Raw genomic sequence first — 6,000 nt, forward strand, 5'->3', positions numbered from 1 at the left:
GGAGAATTGCTTGAACCTGGGAGGCAGAGGTTGCAGTGAGGAAGATTGCGAGACTCTGTCTAAAAAAAATAAATAAAAATAAAAAATAGGCCAGGTGCAGTGGCTTATGCCTATAATTCCAGCACTTTGGGAGGCCAAGGTGGGTGGATCTCCTGAGGTCAGGAGTTCAAGACCAGCCGCCTGGCCAACATGGCGAAACCCCGTCTCTACTAAAACTACAAAAATTAGCCAGGCGTGGTGGCAGTGCCTATAATCCCAGCTACTCAGGAGGCTGAGGCAAGAGAATTGCTTGAACCTGGGAGGCAGAGGTTGTGGTAAGCCAAGATTGCACCACTGCAATCTTGCCTGGGTGACAGAGCAAGACTCCGTCTAAAAAAAAAAAATTAACAGATTGAATATAGTAATCTATTAAAAGATACGTCATGACTACTTTGGTTTTATACCAGGAAAGAATGGTTTCAAATGAGAAAACCTATTAGTGCAAAGAGTTTAAGATTATATCAAGGACACTAAAAAAGCAACTTAAATGCCTGTTTTTGCCTCACCTACCATAGTAATTTCTTCTGCAGGAGCAAGCCTGAAAGTGAGGACCTAAGAGGCCAGGTCTTGGACCAGGAGGGAGCGTAGAAACTGCACCCTCCCCAGCCTCATCCCTTCTCCCAAGGAACAACGCACAGAGCCTGGACACAGCCTCCTAGGGACTAGAGCAAAAGATACGAGGAATATAAATGTCCCTTCTATTTCCTTTCATCAGAATTAACTCAGGATTTCTTTTCTTTCAATGCAATTTTAAGTTGTAGTCATTGAGAAATATTTGACCAGAAACTGAACCTGATTCATCCCCTGTGCTCCCCAATTGCAGAAGTTCTTAGATTTTGTTTTAAAGAGACAGGATCTCGCTATGTTGCTCAGGCCAGACTGGAACTCCTGGGCTCAAGCAAACCTCCTGCTTCAGGACCCTGAGTAGCTGGGACTACAGGTGTGTACCGAACACTTTCTCTGTATCTAGTGCTGTTCTGTTTACTATAGAAGTGCAATTATCCTTAGCAAGCTCCCGTTGATACTTAAAGAGATCACCTCCAGAAAGTCTCTTCAAGAGCAACAAGCTGGATTAACCCAGAGAACATGACTGCAAACTATTTTTATTTTTTTTATCCTACAAATATTTGTTGAGAACATTATGTGTCAGGCTGCAGTGTGAGAAGATAAATAAATAATGTATGAAGATGGCAGCTAAGAACTACCATTTACTATTGTTATTATTGCTATTATTGTTTTGCGACTGAATCTCTCTCTGTTGCCCAGGCTGGAGGGCAGTGGCACGATCTCTGCTCACTGCAACCTCCACCTCCTGAGTTCAAGCGATTCTCTGCTTCAGCCTCGCAAGTAGCTGGGACTACAGGCACATGCCACCACACCTGGGTAATTTTTGTATTTTTAGTAGAGGTCGGGTTTCACCATGTTGGCCAGGCTGGTCTTGAACTCCTGACTTCAGGTGATCCAACTGCCTTGGCCTCCCAAAGTGCTGGGATTGTAGGCGTGAGTGACAGCCCCTGGCAGTGATCATTAATTTTGTGTACTGATTTTGTATGTCATCTTGACTGGGCTAAGGGATATTGGTTGGTAAAACATTGTTTCTGGGTGTGTCTTTGAGGGTGTTTCTGGAAGAGTTAACATTTGAATCAGTAGGCTGAGAGCAAAGAAGATCCGCCTTCATCTGTGTGCGTGGGAAGCATCCAGTCCATTGAGGGCTTGAATAAAAGGCTAGGGAGGGTGAATTCTCTCTGTCCGTGAGCTGGGATACCTGTTTTCTCCTTCCCTTGGACATCAGAGCTCCTGATTCTTGAACCAGTTTCCCTCCCAGCCCCACTCTCAGGCTTTCCACTGGGGACTAAATTACATGACCGGCTTTCCTGGTTCTTGTCTTGCAGATAGTTGATCATTGGACTTCTTGTCCTTTGTAATCACACGAGCCAACGCCCATAATAAATTTCCTCTTATGTATCTATGTATATCCTATTGGTTCTGTTTCTCTGGAGAATCCTGACAAATACAATAATAATGTTTATCATTTAAATATTTATTATTGTTGTGTATTTATAATAATATTTATTAAGCACTTGCTATATGGCAGATATTATATTTGTGTGTTACATGCATTTTATCTTTAACGCCTAACAACCACTCAATGAGGCAGTTCCCTTGATTATCCTCACTTTATTTATTTATTTTAATAGAGATGGGGTCTCACTATGTTGTCCAGGCTGGTCTTGAACACCTTGGCCTCCCAAAGTGCTGGGATTACAGGCATGAGCCACTGTGCCCAGCCTATCCTCATTTTATTTACAAGAAGACTGAAGCTTAGAGGCATGAACTGATTTCCCCAAGGACACACACCTGTTTTCCCAGTTTCTAGCTCTGTATAGGTTGCAGTAATTCACATTTCCCCGTTTTCCGCTAAGGCCACAGCATAGGTTTGTGCATTTTAGTATTTGCACAAAAAGAGAGGACAGAGAGGAGTGGGGCTAAGACCCAACCTGGCAACGTTTGCCACAAGATTTTATTTTGCTGGTTCTAGCTTTTCTCAGAGAAGTCTTAGGACCTTCTGTTTGACTTGTGCTCTGGGCTGCTCCAGTTTGCACTCCTCCGATCTCTAAATTAATTAATTAGTTAATTTTTTTTCTCTCTCCCGACCCTTCCCCATCCTCCCCACCCCAATTAGTTAATTAACTTATTTATTTTTGAGACAGGGTCTGACTGTCGCCCAGGCTGGAGGGCAGCGGCATGATCTTAGCTCACCGCAACCTCTGCCTCCTGAGTTCAAGCCTCAGCTCGTGCCTCAGCCTCCTCAGTAGCTGGGATTATAGATCTGCACCACCGCACCCGGCTAATTTTTGTATTTTCAGTAGAGATGGGGTTTCACCATGTTGGCCAGCCTGATCTTGAATTCTAGGCCTCATGTGATCCACCTGCTTCAGCCCCGCCAAAGTGTTGGGATTATGGGCGAGAGTCACCGCGCCAGGCCAAATCTCTAATTTCTAACCTTCTAATCTCCCAAACCTTTCTTCCCACCTCCAATAGGAAGGAGGGGTGGGCTGGAATGCAGGAAGAAAAGGCCCAGCTCCCTTCTCCACCAGTTGCTCCTGTAGTCCCACTCCAGGTCAGTCCATCAGGCTTGCTGGTGCTCTGGCGGCACCTAGTGGTCCTCTGCGGCAGCACACCATGTTGACAGCTTGACAAGTTGAATTAAAAGCCCCTTTCTCCAGTAGCTCCTAGCGAGATGAAACCGGAATAGAGGCAGATAAAGCACTGCGGGAGCCCAGAGAGGGAGCAATCGTGGTTTCTGGGTAATTAGAGCTTAGAATTTGGATTCAGCTAGACTTGTATCCTGGTTCTACCACATACTGATTGTGTGACCTTGGGTAAGTCATTTCATCTCTTTAAGCCTCAGTTTCCTCATTTGTAAGATGGGGAGAATATCAGTGCCTCTTGATGGCCATGAAGTACTTAGCACAGTACCCAGATGCTTTAAATATTTGTTTTGGGCAGAAGGAACTTCTGTTGTTGTTGTTGTGTGTTTGTTTGTTTGAGAGGGAGTTTTGCTCTTTTGCCCAGGCTGGAGTGCAGTGGTGCAATCTCGGCTCACTGCAACCTCCGCCTTCTGGTTTCAAGTGATCCTCCTGCCTCAGCCTCCCAAGTAGTTGGGATTACAGGCGCACGCTACCACACCGGCTAACTGGCAGGAGGAACTTTGTAAGAAAGGCAGGGAGTGGGATGACTGTTCAGAAAACAGAGTAGGTGACAGATGACCCCCCTTCCCTGCCAGAGAAGAGCAAACACAGCTGGTCAGTCCTGTGAAGCAAGTCGGGGCAGGGGCTGCTTCTCTTAATTACAGCACAATGAGAGGACCTGGAGCTCTTGCTGGGAACAGCTGCCCATTCTGGGCTGAGCCGGAGTCCTAAGGTTTGCGCACCTGGACTCTGGCTGGCCTCATATGCCTGGGCAGAAAATACCAACCATCAGCTCCCCACATGTGCTTCTCCCTCCAGCCAGAATAGAGCTCCTCCAAACTCCTCGGAACTGCCAATTTTGGCCCTGGTTTCATCTGACCTTCCACTTGCTGCATCTGATTCCCTCCCAGTCTGGTCCAACACTGATAAGCTTTAGTGTCAGCTTACATGAACTACATGCTCCCGGCTTTCCTCCTATCTCTCCAGCTGTTCTTTCTCAGGCCGCTCGTAGGTTCTTTTCTCTGCACTTAGCACTCTGCAAGGTCCCACCCCGTCTTCTTATTCTTCACACTCTTCCTGGGCCATCTTATCCATCAGGTTGACTTTAACTACCATCTATATTTTGTCCCGAGTCTCAGACCTACTTATCCAACTGCTTCTTGGATGTTCCACAGGCACCACCAACTTGACATGCCCCAAATGAAATTATCGTCTTGCCCACAAACCTGTTCCTCTTCCTGTGTGGCCTACACAGCCAGTGGTTCCACCCTCTGCCTTATTGCATAAGTCAAAACTATGGATGTCATCCTGGAGACTAGCCTTCCCTCTCTCCTCTCAGAGGAGGATGCGGATATTATCACCATATCCGAGTGACTGTACTTCATAGATGTTTAATCCATCCACCTCTCTCCATTCCCACTGCACCTACCTCACTCAGCATACCATCCTTCGCTTGGAATATTGCAACTGCCTCTTAATTTAACTCCTTGCTTCCGGTTTCGCCCCACTGTTTGCCCTCTGTGTTCCTTTCTGGAGACTCTAGGAGATTATTCATTGCCCAGCCTTTCCCACCTTCTAGAGGCTTCCCATGTTTTTTTGTTTCCCCTTCTTCCATCTTCAACAAAGTTATGTCTTACTGACCACACTATAGTAAAATCTCCCTGTGCTGCTCCCTTCTGTCTTCCCCTTCCACTTTTTTTTTTTTTTTTGAGACGGAGTTTCACTCTTGTTGTCCATGCTGAAGTACAATGGTGCGATCTTGGCTCACTGCCACCTCTGCCTCCAAGGTTCAAGTGATTCCCCTGCCTCAGCCTCCTGAATAGCTGAGATTACAGGCCCGTGCCACCATGTCCGGCTAATTTTGTATTTTTAATAGAGATGGGTTTTCACCATGTTGGTCAGGCTGGTCTTGAACTCCTGACCTCAAGTGATTCGCCTGCCTCGGCCTCCCAAAGAGCTGGGATTACAGGTGTGAGCCACTGCGCCTGGCACCCCCTTCCACTTTTAAGGACCCTTGTGATTATATTGGGCCCACCAGGTAATGTAGGATGATCTCCCTGTCTCATGATCTTTAAGTTAATCAATTCTTCAAAGTCCATTTGGCCATGTAATGTAACAGATTCACAGGTTCTGGAGGCATCTTTGGCAGGTCATTATTCTGCCCACCACAGACCATTCTCTGGCCTCAGCATTCCTACCTGTCTCACATACAAAATCCAAGGTCCCTGAAAGTCTCAGCCCATTGAAGTATCAACTCAAAGTTCAATGTCTCATTTAAATGTCATTAGCTCAAGAGTTTCAAATTTATCATTGAAATCATTTAAATTAGGTATTGGATGAGACTTAGTATAATCTATCCTGGGGCAAAGTTTCTCTCCATCTGTGGACTTGTAAAACTAAAAAATATGCTTCTGCCTTCAAATATAATACTAGGTCTAGCATAGGACAGCACTTATAGATGTTTCCATGTAAAAAGAGAGAAAGGAAGAAATAGAAGGGTCACAGTCCCAAGCAATTTCAAAATTAACTTTGACAAACTCCATTAAGTTTCAAGTCCTGAAAATAATACTTTGTGGCTCAAGTCTCTGCCCTCTGGGCTCACAGCTCCTCCTCCTGAGTCACCCTCCTTTTTTCATGAAAAGTTCAGCACATGCTTACAGCTGGGTGGTTTTATCAACTTGTTTCCTGTCCGTAGAATTTGGGGGATCTTATAGCCTTCTTTCATTTTATACCCTCTCTATCCAGTTCAGTCCAAGCTCCAGTGTTTCTG

Source organism: Sapajus apella, unplaced genomic scaffold (assembly GCF_009761245.1).
Source record: "Sapajus apella isolate SASKATOON/1434 unplaced genomic scaffold, GSC_monkey_1.0 scaffold62, whole genome shotgun sequence".
NCBI classification, from domain to species: domain Eukaryota; kingdom Metazoa; phylum Chordata; class Mammalia; order Primates; family Cebidae; genus Sapajus; species Sapajus apella.